General features: G+C 50.6%; 1 protein-coding gene across 2 annotated transcripts in view; it reads right to left on the bottom strand.

Moving 5' to 3' along the window:
* The window catches only part of SYT6 (synaptotagmin 6), a 64,974-nt gene that overhangs the window by 36,164 nt on the left and 14,320 nt on the right, over positions 1-14,490 (bottom strand). The window lies entirely within an intron of this gene.

Here is a 14,490-nt window from a genome sequence, read left to right as displayed (position 1 = left end):
CCATTTCTGGCGCGCAGCACTCTCTCTTTTCTGGATACTTGTCTGTGTACTCCTAAGAGCCTGTATCCTTCTTGACTGAAACCTCATCCCATTCTCCTACCACCTGGGGCCTCCCTCTTAGGCCTCACTTTGGTGGGCAGGGTGGTTTCATTCTCAGCCTACTGCAGAACTAGGAGGGCTGAGACGGAGAGTGAGTCCCACTTCCTATCTCAGGTAGCAATTTCATCTGCACTCCCCAAAGAAGGGCCTCTCCTGCATATACAGGGATGGCCCTAGATGCCCCTTTATGAGCTCGCAGAAGGCCAATGGCCATAGCCATTCTTAGGTAACAAGAGGCACCAAACGCTACTTAAAACCACAATTGCCTTCTATGAAGGGTGGAGCTTTCCACACTGCAAAAACAATATACCGATCAGGTCCCACCACTTGTGAGGAAGGTGGTCCATCATTTATTTGAACACCTTCTTGGTTCTGAATGTTTGAAGACGGGGCTGGAACTGAGACTGGACTTAGAGGCTAGCGAGAACTAAATTCCCTAGGGCAGTTTAAAGAGGGGCATGGTTTGCTTGTGACTGAGGCAGAGAAGCTGGGGAAGGTGGAGAGGAGCCAGCCAGCTAATGGATGCAGGCATTCTATGGGAGGCACGGCGGGGAAAACCTTGGGGAGCAAGTGCCCCCTGAAGCCTCCCCAGGTGGCCATGGATCAGGCAATGGGGCAGAGACATCCAGTTCCCACAAGAACAAAGCTCTGATCAGAGCGCTGCTATTCACTTTGTATAACTTGGGGTGGGGTGGAACCATGCTTGCATCCCATGAGCAAGTCAATGAAAGAAGAGGCCAAGAGCGGGACCCTTCAGAAGAGGCAGGAAATTAGAGCCAGAGGGGACTAGGAGAACAACTGCTGTCCCCATCCCAGGAAGAGGCAGGCTCTCAGGGAGAGCCCCCCCAACCACCCCCCTCCCAGAGTCAGCCTTGAGGCAGCAAAGAGGGGAGTTAGGAACACATTCAGTGGAGCCAATGCACCCAGTTTGACTCCTGGCTCCGCCTCCCACTGGCTTTGTGACCTTGAGCAGGTTGCCTGAGTTCTCCCATCTGGAAACCAGATAATAACAGTACTTGCCCTGCAGGGTGGCAGTGAGGATTAAATATAAGCACGTAGAGCCCGGCATGTGGGGACAGAGAGGCCCCAGCTGATGCCCCGCTTCCACCTGCAATTGGAATTCTGCACACAGACGGTGATCTTGTGAGTCTAGTTCTCTCATCCGGCACCATCTCACCTCGATTCCCTCCCACTGGGCACACACACGCTCAGACTCATGATTTCTGATCACAGTAGGAAACAGTTCCTGGAGAAACAAGGTTTATTGTTAAGGATGTTGTTGGTGCCCTCCCTGAGCACCAAGCTGCTCTAAGTCCAGAGCATTGGCAGGAAGACAGGGAGTTTTCTGAAGCAGTTGCTGGTGCTTCTCAGGCCATCAAGACTGGGTGACTCCAGCCATGTTGGCCAGAGGGACACTTCAGAGAGGGATGGGCTTTTAAACATCCTGCTCAGTCCCTCCCATCCTGGGTACTGTCTCTCTACTCTAATTCCCAAGGCCAAGTGGACTCCATGGAAAACTCTCATCCCAAGTTTTGCTGCAGCCCTAGAGAGACTGTCTTTAGAGATCACTGATGCAATGGATGTGAACTTCGGCAAACTCCGGGAAATGGTGAGGGACAGGGAAGCCTGGCGTGCTGCAGTCGATGGGGTCGCAAAGACTTAGACGTGACTTGGCGACTGAACAAGAACAACAGAGACACTCTCAAGGTCTCGGAGACTTTGTCCAGAAAGGAAGGCATTAAACATTCATGGAGAATGAGTAGGTGTCAATTCAGACCTGAGAGGAAAACACAGCTACAGGGGTGGATTGATGGGGATGAATGAGGGCCAGATGGGCATGGGGTTGGCGGGGGTGGGAATTGTATGTAGTAGGTGGCTGCCTCCTGGAGAGATCACAGTCATCTACATTGCTGCTGACAATGAAACACCATAAAAATATGCTAACACTTGGGCAAGGTTGACCTAGACTCTACAGCTAGCTCTGTTTCCTTCCTTCTCCTAGGAAGAAATACATACGTGCGGTGGGAGACTTGGTGGTCAGGGGTTAGTTGGCTTAGGATCTGAGGCTCTTTGGTCTATAGCTTCTCTTTCCTCCTTGGTTTTCTTGCTGACGTTGCTTGTTGGTTTGCCTATTTCCATTCCCAGTAGAGACTGGGAGTCTCCTGCATGGAAGAGACTAACTGGCAGAAAGAATGTCGTCTTTGTGCCTTTTGAACTTCATGCCTTGGGCTCCAAGTCTTGGCCCTTTCCCTTACAGGACAGAGAGGCTCACAGCACAGAATGAAGATGGGAGTGGGCAGAGGCCTGGGAGGGAAGGGGAGAGCGAATGAGTGAAATAGCCGGGGGAAGAGAATTCCCTGTAAAAGCCTAGAGACAAGGAAGCCAGTGAGAAGAGCATGAGGCTGGGTCTCATGAGACTGAGGTTGGGGTCCCGAGCTGCACAGACTCACGGAGCTGCCCCAGACAAGCTCTGTGATTTCTCTGGTCTCGTCTTGCTCATCTGTGACAGGAAGACACTGGGCCAGATTATCTCCGAGGCCCTTTCTAGCTCTGACTTTCCCTAAGTCCTCGAGAAAACGGAGTCATAACACCAGGGACCAAAGAAACTAGACACCCCTCAGGGACAGCCCCAATTCTTCCCAGCTGGTTGCCATTCTAGCCATGGCTACACCCGCTGATCTGAGTCTCTATGGATTGCAGCTGATCTAGGGGACTCGCTGTAATCCCTTCCTCTGGAATGAATCCTGCGGTCTGAATGTCCTTGACAGTGTCCAGAGGGGATGTTTGCCTGTTGCTTCCCTGCGTGTCTGTGCTCAGTTGCTTAGCCGTGTCTGACTCTTTGTGACCCCATAGGTTGTAGCCCACCAGGCTCCTCTGTCCATGGGATTTTCCAGGCAAGAACACTGGAGCAGGTTGCTATTTTCTTCTCCAAGGGATCTCCCCAATCCAGGGACCGAACCAGAGTCTCTTGCATCTCCTGCCCTGGCAGGTGGATTCTTCACCACTGTGCCACCTGGGAAGCTTGTGGCCAAATAATATCTCTCCAGGAGAAAATGTCACTGTGGGTTATCAGGTGGTAGAAGCCACAAGACAAGTGTGTGCTCTGCACAGCAAGGTTGGGGGAAGCACATCAAATGCACCAGTGTTGGAGGAATAAATTTTGGTTGATGCATGAGCTTGTTGCCTAATGATTTCCCATTCATTCTCTTGTAAGGGGAAGATTAGGTATTTATACCATTGAGATGCACAGCATACTAATGAGGAGCACATGGGGCCAGGGCAGGGCAGGGTCGGCTGGCCCAGCCAGCATGGAGCTATCACAAGGTGCCAGCAGAGAAAGGAAGCAGAACAGGGCTGTGGTCTGGTTGCCTGTAGAAGCTGGGTTCTGCGGGCAGCTGACTAGAGTGGGCACTGGGGCTGTCTGGATGCTAGGGTGAGGAGGGAACTGTCTCCACGGTTCTGAGCCTCTGGCAGCCTCTTAAGGCCATTTCATCTGAAGCTGCAGAGATGGACCTATTGTGAAAAGCTGAGTTTAGAAATGACTTGAAAGAGAACACCCAAGGCCAATGGAGCGGTTACTGAGCAACTCTGCTTATAACTGGGTCAGAGCCCTGTCTGGACCAATTAGCTTTGTTTTCCAACCCCACTGGGAAACCTTTAACCCCATGTACCCAAGAAAGGCTACTGGTCCCAGGTGACCCAAGCGAGAGGTTGTGGAAGGCTGGTGCAGCCATCACCTCTGCTGAAGGGACAACTTGCAGGTCTGGAGCTCTTGCTTGCGGTGCGGGGACCCTGCGGCAATTCTGGCATTCTGTCCCCTCTCTCCCCAGAAAAAACTTGTTGCCTGTGGGTTGGACTTGTTGCCCCGCCTCTCTCCCTTGCTGGGTTTTTGATGGCTTTTCAGCAACCCTTGTGTAGAGGAGCCTTGGCCCTTTGAGTAGTTCCCAGAAGAGTCAAGGTCACATTGGCTATGGAACCTGGGGCCTGTGGGGTGAGTCACATTCTCAGGACCTGAGCTTTGAGCATGGTAGGACCCCTGGTGCACCCCCTTCCTACTTCCTCTGGAAGTAGAACAAGAGCTCAGAAGGTAGGGCTGCAGGTCTTATTTCTGGAGCAGGGAAAGCACTCCCGGCTTTGACATCCCCATCATCACTTGGCATCCTTGAGGGAGGCAAGCAACCAGGCCCTTCCTCTCCTCCCCTCTCAGAGGAGAGATGCTGGCCGGCTGCATTCTACATTGGCAGGGGCTGAAGGAACCAGCCGTGTGGGGGTCTGGTCTGGACATTTTTGCCCCTCCCCCTGCTGAAGAATTGATGCTTTTGAACTGTGGTGCTGGAGAAGACTCTTGAGAGTCCCTTGGACAGTAAGGAGATCAAACCAGTCAATCCTAAAGGAAATCAACCCTAAATCTTCATTGGAAGGACTGATGCTGAAGCTCCAATACTTTGGCCACCTGACGCAAAGAGCTGACTCACTGGAAAAGACCCTGATGCTGGGAAAGATTAAAGGCAGATGAAGAGGGTGACAGAGGATGAGATGGTTGGATGGCATCACTGATTCGATGGACATGAGCTTGGGCAAACTCTGGGAGATGATGAGGGACAGGAAGGCCTGGCATGCTGCAGTCTATGGGGTCGCAAAGAGTAGAACACGGAGACTGAACAACAAACAACGGCCTGAGGGTGGAGGTGCAGGAGAACTCAGCATTCCTGACAATAATGAGGATAATGCGGCCACGCCCCAGGGAGTGTGGGGGCAAGTGAACATTAGCCAAGACAGGCAGCTCCAGCTGAGCAGCAAGTAAAACAAGTGAGGCCTGCATCCCCAAGGCACGCGGGGGCTTCTGACTCAGGCTGGCATCAGGCTGCCAGGAGGGCACAACCAGGGCTCACAGGGGCCAGGCCACCAAAACAGTGGGCAGGGCTGGCTGGCTTCATACATTATTCAGCGCAGCTCTGACTGGAGGGCCTGGGGAGCAGTCTTCATGGGTATGGACGGGCAGCCAGGGCCCCGGGCCCAGCCTTGCTCCTTTCACACCTCCTGGAGCCTCCATGGGACCCTGATCTGCCCTGTGCACCTCTCTTGGAAGGTTCTCTCTCTCAGCTTCTTCTCCAGGCTTGGTCCTGCTTGCAAGAGTCCAGTCCAGAATTCAAGGCAGAATTCCAGGGATACCTAGCCTTGCTGCAAATTCCTGATGCAATGTGCTGTCTTGGCCTGATTTGCTCTGAGTGGACTGGGGCTGCTCACCCACTCCCCCCAGCTCCATCCCACTTCTCCCCAAGTGTGGCAGATACATACATGCACACTGCAAAACCAGCCTGCCAAGTCACTGAGAGCTCACTTCCCTAAATGACACATCATAAATGAAAAACAAAAGTTCCCCTAAAATGATACATACAACCATGTCCCAGTCTTCCACCAATGACCTCATCTCCAATGGGGCTCCAACAGCTCTTGGCCAGGCTGATGCTGAGCAAAATGGTCACATGTCAGTCTGCATCTAACTTGATCTATTGCAGGGTCTGATGTTGTGGATCCTTCCCTCTCTCATCCTGGACACACAGTCTTGGTTTCCCAGGAAACTGTACTTTCCTGGTTTTTTCCTCCTAATTAACTGGTTGCTGGTTATCAGCCTCCTTTGCTGACTTTTCCTCATGGTCCCAAAGGTATAAACAGTAGAGTGTCCCATGGTTCAGTCTTGGGTCTCTCCTCGTCTCTAAATTTGGGATCTCAACTAACCTCATGGATTTTAACACCATCTACATGCTGATATCCCCTATACTGAGTTGTTCAGCCAAGGCTTCTCTTCTGGTACATTCTTTATCCAAGTTACTATCCAACACCTCCACTTGGATATCCCAAAAGTATCTCAACTACCACATGTTCAAATCTGAGTTTTTGAACTTCCTCCTCATATGGGTTCTCCCTCCAGAATTCCCCAACTCAGTTGATGGCAATTCCCTCCTGAGTTGCTCAGGCTGACAACCTTGATTCTTCTCTTTCTCTACACCTTAGACCCTGCACCCAATACGTCAGCAAATGCTGCTAATTCTGCTTTTGAAATACATCAAGAATCAAGAACAGCTTACATCTCTACCCCCATCCCTGTCCAAGCCACCACTGTCTCTCTTTCATGGCAACAGCTTCCCAGTGGATTTCCCTGTCTTTGCCCTGGTTGCATAGTCTATTTCCAACCTGTCAGCCCTAGTGATGCTTTTAAACTTTTGACTGTGGAACTCCATGAACTTTTCCTGCCCCTACCCCCCTCTTACTTCATCTTTTATTCTCTCTCCTCTCCAGCCCCATTTCTGCTTCAGCCACATTGAACCCTTACTTCTTTGAACAAGCTGGGTGTTCTCCCACCTCAGGATCTTTGCATTTGGCATTTTCTCTGTCTGGACCTCTGTATGGCTCTCTCCCTCTTTTTTTTTTTTTTTTTTTTTGGCTCTCTCCCTCTTATTTCTCAGGCCTACTCAGCTGGCCTCCTTTTGGGGATATCTCCCCTGACTAAACTGTTTTACACTGTGATTGGGCTTCCCAGGTGGTGCAAGTTGTAAAGAATCCACCTGCCAATGCAGAAGACACAAGAGACATGGGTTTGATCTCTGGGTTGGGAAGATCCTCTGAGAAGGAAATGGCAACCCACTCCAGTATTCTTGCCTGGAGAATTCCATGGACAGAGGAGCCTGGTGGGCTATAGTCCCTGGGGTCACAAAGAGTTGGACACGACTGAGCAGCTGAGTACGCAAGCGCAGGACCTCTCCTCCAGCCATCCTTGCAACTCAACACGCCCCACCACACTTCCAGGCTTTATTTTCTCCAGGCCATTCACCACTCTCAAACATACTATTTATCTCATTCACTCATTTGTCTCCCCACACCAGGGTGTAAGCTCCCTGAGAACAGGGGCTTCATTTACCATGCATCCGCAGTGTTTTTTTCACACTGTTCACGGGGTTCTTACAGGCAAGAATACCCAAGTGGTTTGCCAGCTGAAGCTCCAGTACTTTGGCCACCTGATGTGAACAGCTGACTCATTGGCAAAGACCCTGATCTAAGAAAGATTGAGGGCAGGAGGAGAAGAGGACTACAGAGGATGAGAAGTTTGGATGGCATCACTGACTCAAAGGACATGAACTTGGGACAAACTCCAGGAGATAGTGAGAGACATGGAAGCCTGGTGCACTGCAGTCCATGGGGTCGCAAACAGTCAGACACAACTTAGCGACTGAATAGCAACAACCATCCGCAATGTCCAGGACTGTGCTTCGTACCTTGCAGATGCCTGAAGAAATCACCGCTCGATGAACAATTCCTGAACCGTCCCTCCTGGGCTGTCCTCAGTTCTCTTTTCTCTGTGCTCTCCTCCTGCTTGGTATCCTTTGCTGGCCCCGCTCCTCTTTCTTCTTGACTGTGACTGTTCCCCAAACTCAAATCATATTCTTGAATTCTCTTTCACTATCTGCATCCCCCATTCCACTCCCTCACTCTTCCAGCTTCAATATCACCTCTGTCTTCCCCCATTCCTTTTTCATGCCAAGTTAAATACTGTTCTTTTGGTTACATTTTTACTTGCTCTGAAACCTTCACCCAACCATCAGCTCCTTGAAAATAAGGACTGTGTTTGTCCTTCAATACCCAGCATTCTTGGACCCAAATAAGCTCTTAAGAGGTTACTGAAGACATGTGGGTGAAATTTCATCATGCTTCCCTCTTGCTCCTGCCCTCCCTCCTGGCCAGGATAGAACTGGGAGCCTGAGATCCAAGGTGGGCACTTGGGAGGTGTTGCGTCAAACTGCTGGTCAATGAGTATCTGGGAGGCTTTGTCCCAGGGTGATCGAATGAGTCACAGTGAATCAATTTTGCAGATTCTTTGACTCTAATTGAAAAGGCCTTTTGTAAGCTACCCTTGGATCCCGTTGGACTCAAGCACATGGGTGTGAGAAAAGGATGCAACTAACTCTTTTCTGGCAAGGAAAGCAATTTCATTCCAGGAGGCCAGTCTTTCACCAGCACACTGGGACCTGCATGTCCCCCTGGGATAAGAGAACTGCCTTCCTACCTCCCCCATCTGATGGGGGATCACAATCTGATGATTGTGAAGCTTTGAGAACAGGACCGAGTTGAAGTTTTCATATCCCCCGGGCTAGCCTGGTGTCTGGTACATGGTAATTACACCACAAGTAGTTACTGCACCAAGAGAGATGTTCTTTCTAGATCTTTCCCCCAATCCAAAGGAAATAGAGAAACACACTCCCTTCCCTCTGACTCTCTCTTAATACTCTCTTCCTTCGCGGCCATCAAAGCCTGGCCTAACATTTTCTTTTTCTAGAAACTTTCCCAAACCAACCTCGTCTGACTCTGATTTCTTTTCTCCATCTCTGCTCAACATTTCTGCTTACAGCTTGCAGTACAGCAGCTTGGGTAATTTTGTTTGTGAACATCTGAATTGCTCTGTCCCCAAGTGTGTGCCCTCTTTGTGAGAGGGATGGGAGGTTGGCAGGGGGGTCATGGGACACAATTCCCATTAGCCTAAGCTGTAGGAGCTGGGCTGTTTCTTTGTCATCCTTTCCACAGCCCAGCCCGGCTTCTATACACAACATGTGCTCAGTGATCAAACTGACAGTGCAGAGTTGACACTCAGTACGTGTTTGTTGACTGAAAGAGGAATGAATGTCAAACTCAGTGCCCATAGGAAGAACACTGGGGAGATGGTAACAGAATCCAGTGTCAGCACAAAAATCCCCTGGAACAAGAGGAATGAACCAGGTCACGAAGAAAAATCCAAACCAAACACTCTTCTGGATTTCCTGATGAGCTGCACAATTTCAGGGTCTGTCTTCTGCCCAAGGAGCAACATAATCACACTTACTCCCCTCTAGCCGTGCCAGGACATGGGCTCTGCTGAAGGCCTGGACTTTCTGAAGGCTCTCTCTACCACTAACTGTCTGGGTGATAGTGGGTGTCATTGAACTTGCAAGCTTCGTTTCTTTACTTACATACAGGGAACAGTAATAAGGCTTATGGTGAGGATGAAATGGGATAAAGTTGCTTGTGCTCTTGGCTCCTGGTAGGAACTCAAGTGATAACCTGCATATTAATAACTGGTAGATGGGGGACCTGAAAGGTGGGGCGGGCACTGCGCCCAGGTGCAGGACTGTATCTCGGAGGAAAAGGAGGCAGACAGTTTGTTGACGGGGCCTTGCTTGTGGTAGCAACTCCCTGGAGGACATTTCCCAGGGGCTTGAAGAGAGGACTGATGCTTATTGACACGGAAGGGAGGGAATTCTGCCCAGTGGCCTATCAACCCAGGGTTTAGGCCTCTACTAGGGAGACCACAGTCCTGCGCACTGGTTGTTTCTGTTCTGAAATCGCTTCTTTATGGGAGAAGCTGAGAATCTCAGAATCTCATAACTTTAAAACTGGTTTCTGAGGAAAGTGCAGCCCAGAGAGGTCAAGTCATTTTCCCAAGGTCACACAGAGAACTTATGGTAGGACAATACATAAAAGAGAGAAATAAATAAAATAGGAATGAATAATAGCCAACCACCTGTTGGAATAGATGGTCCGGACCAAAGCTGGGGCTCAGACCTGGGGGTAGTATAAATAGTGCCCTGGAGGCTGAGTTAGAAGAAAGGCGCTGTAAGCGTGGAGCTCAGCAGGCTGCCCTGTGGCAGGGCTGCCCTGGGCATCTGTGCGTTTTATTTAATTGACTACATATAATACAAGCTAGGTACCATTATTACCCCCACTTTCCTGATGAAGAAACTGAGGCACGCTTTAGACAATGTCCCCGGGGTCTCAAAGCTAGAAAGTGCAAAAGCTAGAATACGACACAAGTTTGTCTAGTACCAAAGCCTGAGCTCTTTGTACCCAGCTCTGCTCATTCCCAGGCTAGAGAACAGATTGTTCCACCACACGAGGCCTCCCTTCCCCCCTGCAGACTGAGTTCAGGCTCCCTGATAATCTAGGGAGTACTGCATTGCCACCAAAACACACACATACATGCACTCACACATACACACACACGCACACACACATGACCACACACGCTCACTCTGACCTATGGGGAACCCGGTAAGGCAGAAAGACGGCCAAGTCCACCAAGCATGGCACATATTTATGGCCCCAATTACTGCCTCCATGAAGGAGCAGGAGTGGGGACAAGAATAGTTGTGTGCACTGGGGTCTGAGGCCTCTGTAGCAATAACTACAAGATTACAGAGACGTTAGCAAACCTTGGTGACGGCGGCTCTATTATAATGATAAATCTACAGCTTTATATAGAAATAATGAGACTGGGGGCTGGAGGGGGGGAAAGGAAGAGCATAATGATCTCAGCCAATGGAAGTTCTGGGTGGAGAGAAAAATGGCAAACCACAGGGAACTCCCACGAGACCTCCAGGTGACCTTAGTCAAGCCAGCGAGAGGGGGAAGCCTCAGTGGCAGCCTGAGTGTCTTTATTCCAGGGAACAGAAGAGGGTTCCGATGGCCCCAACACATCTACTGTGCCTGCTTCTCACCCTCCAGTTGAGGGGGAGGGATAACTGTTACAGCCTAAGCTTCGCCCAGAACAACCTGGGGATGCTGAGGCCAGTGTCCCTTGGGCCTTAAGGGTTTGCAATGAAAAAAGCTCGCCTAATCGGATGCATACCTTCCCTTCACTAGCTTTGAAGCTCCACGTTCAGTGCTTGTAAGGAAACAACACAAATGCTCCAGGCTTTGCTACTCTAAACCACCTTAAGCACCAGGGCAGGGACCAAAACAAGGAACCTGCTTGGTTCCACCTGCTAGGGATGCACATGATCCTCCCCACGCGTGCAAGGAGCAACAAGTGGACAGCATTCATAGACTGGTGTGACCTCAGAGCAGCCTCCCCAGCCAGCTTCTCACAGGGCCTCCCCTTCTACCAGACTGTGAGTCACTGACCCTCCACTTCAGTCCAGACCACCTGATCCCACTGGTTCATTTCTTTGCTACTCCAGACATAAGCCATCTACCAGAACCATCACTCTGAAGGAATGCAGAGCCATGCCTAGCTCTGCTCATTTTCAAAATACTACTTGACTTTCTCCTCCAGGAAGGCTTCCTAGGTTAACTTCACTGCTTCTTTAATAATCCTTTCCCTGTGCACCAATATGTAGTTTTATTTGGATTAACTAAGCCATCGGTCATTCAGCAAGAAGGTGCTGAGTTCTTACGTTTGCATAAAATGACACACTCAGCCCTGAGGGAAAATAAAAAAGTCAAATGTGGGACACAAACCATTCCTAAGCCACTGGGAGGACTTTGCAAGACAGAATATGATTTGGTGTATAACTGAGGGAGCCAGAGAATAAATCCAGGCGTGACTGCTCTGAGAGTGGAAGGACTTCGGGGGAAGCTTTCAAAGGTGGGTTGGTTTGGGTCAGAGAGGTGGGGGAAAGGCCTGCCTGCCAGAGGGAATCTTGGGGGCAAAGGCAAGAGGCAGAAATGCCAGGTGTGTTCAGGAACCAGTCTGCAGGTTAGAGAAGCTGGAGGCCAAAATGCAACTCTAGGAATGGAATCCGGCAGGAATCTGGCAAGCAGGAGAGATGGGAGCCAACTGGGCTCATCCGCACTGGCCCCCCTGGCACTGGCTGCAGGATTTTACTGACACGGAGTGCTCGATCATTCCCCGTCACTGCTACTTGGGCCTCTCTGGCCTCAACGTAATTACAATTTTAGAGTCAGCTCAGGCAAAAGCACCAGCCTTTTATTTCCTTTTCCCTTCTTTTGCCTGAATGCTCACCCCCCCAGAATAAAGAGACCGCCCCTGAGAGCCAGCCTGCTGAGAAGCTGCAGAGAGGAGGGCCCTGGTGGCCTTGCCAGACAGAACATTCATCCCACAGACTGCAAGCAAGATGGGTGTATGAGCAAGTCACCCCACCTTCAGCTTCGGAAACTCCTGGTCCCAGACTCCTCCTGCCCTTGGCTAGAATGCTTCCCCTTCTTCTTTGCGTATCAAGTTATGTATACCAGTTCCTCCCCACACAGCTAAATTCTCCTTCACCCAAGAAACTGTCCCTTACTGTCCTAACTCTCAGATCTTACAACCTCTCACCTTATTTGCTACTTTGCATCACTAGCTACTGCATGAACATTTCTTGTCTCTATAATTCAAGTTCTGCATTGGGTCAAAGAGGCTGTCTTCTATCCCAGACCCCCGTTGCTCCCCAGTGCTTCTCACAGGGTCCTGCCTAAGAGAAGATGGAGGAGGAGTATAATGGTACTGACTGAGGGTGATGAGGATGGTGAGGGTCTGTCCTTTTTCTCAAGCTGGGGAAGAGGTGTGGGACGAGGGTAGGGACAGCCACAGAATTCTAGGAAGTTACCATTCAGGTGAGGGGCATCCCTGAGCGGACTGCCTGCTCTAGGATGAGGGCGTCCATTGTGCCTGGAGCTAAAGTCACAGGAAAGGGAGGTCTCTGGGGAGGAGAAGGGAGGCTCCTCAGAGGGCTGAGTTGAGCCCTGTTCCTCACAGCCCCTGGCCCCCACCCCCCCTCTCTCCTTGAGCCCCTGGGCCTCAGCCTCAGTATGGGGAGGTCTAAGCCGCTCTTCGCTACCTGTACAGTCACCATAATGAAGCTGCTGCCACTTGAGACCACAAGGGAAGAGCTGCACCAGATGTAAACTTCACAGTGATTTATAGAGCAGAGCTCCTGAGCTTGGGGCCGGCACACAGCTGCTGTTCCAGCCGGCCCCGTCTGCCCGCCCCGTCTGCAAGCCCCCCTGCCTGTGCTGTTCTGTGTTCTTGGGGATGACATTTCAGGAAAGCAAAAATAGGGGAGGCGCTGGGATAGCAAACTGGACCAAAGTGAGCACCAGCTAGGAGAATGGGCTATCCCAGAGACTTCCCAGAGCAGAAACAGAGCCTTACCAATTCTCTCAATTCCTTTTCCCACCAGAGTGGGGTTGATTTTCCCAGCCTCTCTCCTTACAAATTTAATACATAGATATTGAGCACTGATTGTCCACCCAGAGAGTGGGAGAGTCTGCACCCAAAGAAATAGTGAAAGAAATATCCCAGGGGACACTCAACCTCCTGGCGTTCAAGACACCAGACATAAGGCCATTGGCATTTGGTGGCAACAGCCCTTCAGGGCTCTCAGCTGCCTGGCTGGACTTAGAGAGAGGCACATCCCACACCCACATCTGTGGGATGCAATTACACAGCTTCTTCAACAGCCACCCAGGGCCCTGGAGAACACTGTCTACACTGGACCCAAGGGTTTTGGAGATGCCCTCTTAATTCTCTGTGCCAAACCTACACCCCTCTTAAAAAGCCAACTCAAGCCCTACTCATTTTCAAAATAGTGCTTGACTTTCTCCTCCAAGAAGTCTTCCCGGGTTAACCACATCCAACTCCCATTGCTTCTTTAATAATCCTTTCCTTGTACACCGATACATAACCCTTTCCTTGTGTGCCTTGAAACCTTCCTGGTTAATTCTAATTGATCATGAAGAGCCCAGCATCTGCCTCTGTAGTGTGTGAATTAGCTAGGTCTCCTTTCAGGCTGGCCTCCTCCCCTACCACCTTCTAGATGGCCCAGGCAGGCAGGGCCTAAGAGCAGGGGCTCTGTGGCATGGTAGTTTCTAGTTCTGGTTGTTAAGTACTTCCAGTCCCCCTTCTGGACATGTGGTAGGATTGCTTTGCCCAGTCCTCTTAATATTAGGAGTCACATGTATCTTGCTTTGGTTAATGACACGTGAGTGGAAGTGACATGTGTCATTTCAGCATGGAAGCTTTAAGAAATAGTGCATGATTTGCCACATCTCCTCCTTCCTGAGGTGGTAACTAGGAGCACAGGGTCAAAACGGAGCCTCTGTAAACTTGGTGGCAAGGTAGAATGGAACCCTGGTCAAGCTGCAAAGCACACGTAACATGAACGAGAACTACATCTTGGCTGCTTTAAGCTACCAAATCCTAGGATTATTCGTTGCTGCAGCATAACCTGGTTTATCCTGATTAATATAGCCTGTCCTCGATCGCCTGTGCAGGCTTCCAGTACACATCAAAGCCCTTGGCACACGCTGCTGTCTGAGTCAGTCTACAGGCCTGGCCCCATCCTCACCCGTGATTAAAGACATACATTATAGGTGGTAGTCCTGAGGCCTAACAGGTAGAGGCAACCACTGCAGAAGATGCATCAGAAGCAATAGATACAAATTACCTTTCCTTCCCTTCCCAACCACTTGAGAGCTCTGCTCTCAACCTCCCTCCCCACTCACCCCCCAATCTGGGGCCCAGTGCAAGGATTTCCCCCCGGGGTGGGCTGGTCTATGAGTTAGGGTCCCCTTTCACATCCTGAAGGGCAGAGGCCCATTTGTCTCTAGGGGTTCAGGGGTTCAGGGACACATCCACTCAAATCT

Source organism: Dama dama, chromosome 20 (genome assembly GCF_033118175.1).
Source record: "Dama dama isolate Ldn47 chromosome 20, ASM3311817v1, whole genome shotgun sequence".
Taxonomy (NCBI): domain Eukaryota; kingdom Metazoa; phylum Chordata; class Mammalia; order Artiodactyla; family Cervidae; genus Dama; species Dama dama.
Note: the sequence above shows the minus strand (reverse complement) of the source record. Positions and strands in the feature narration are given on the sequence as shown.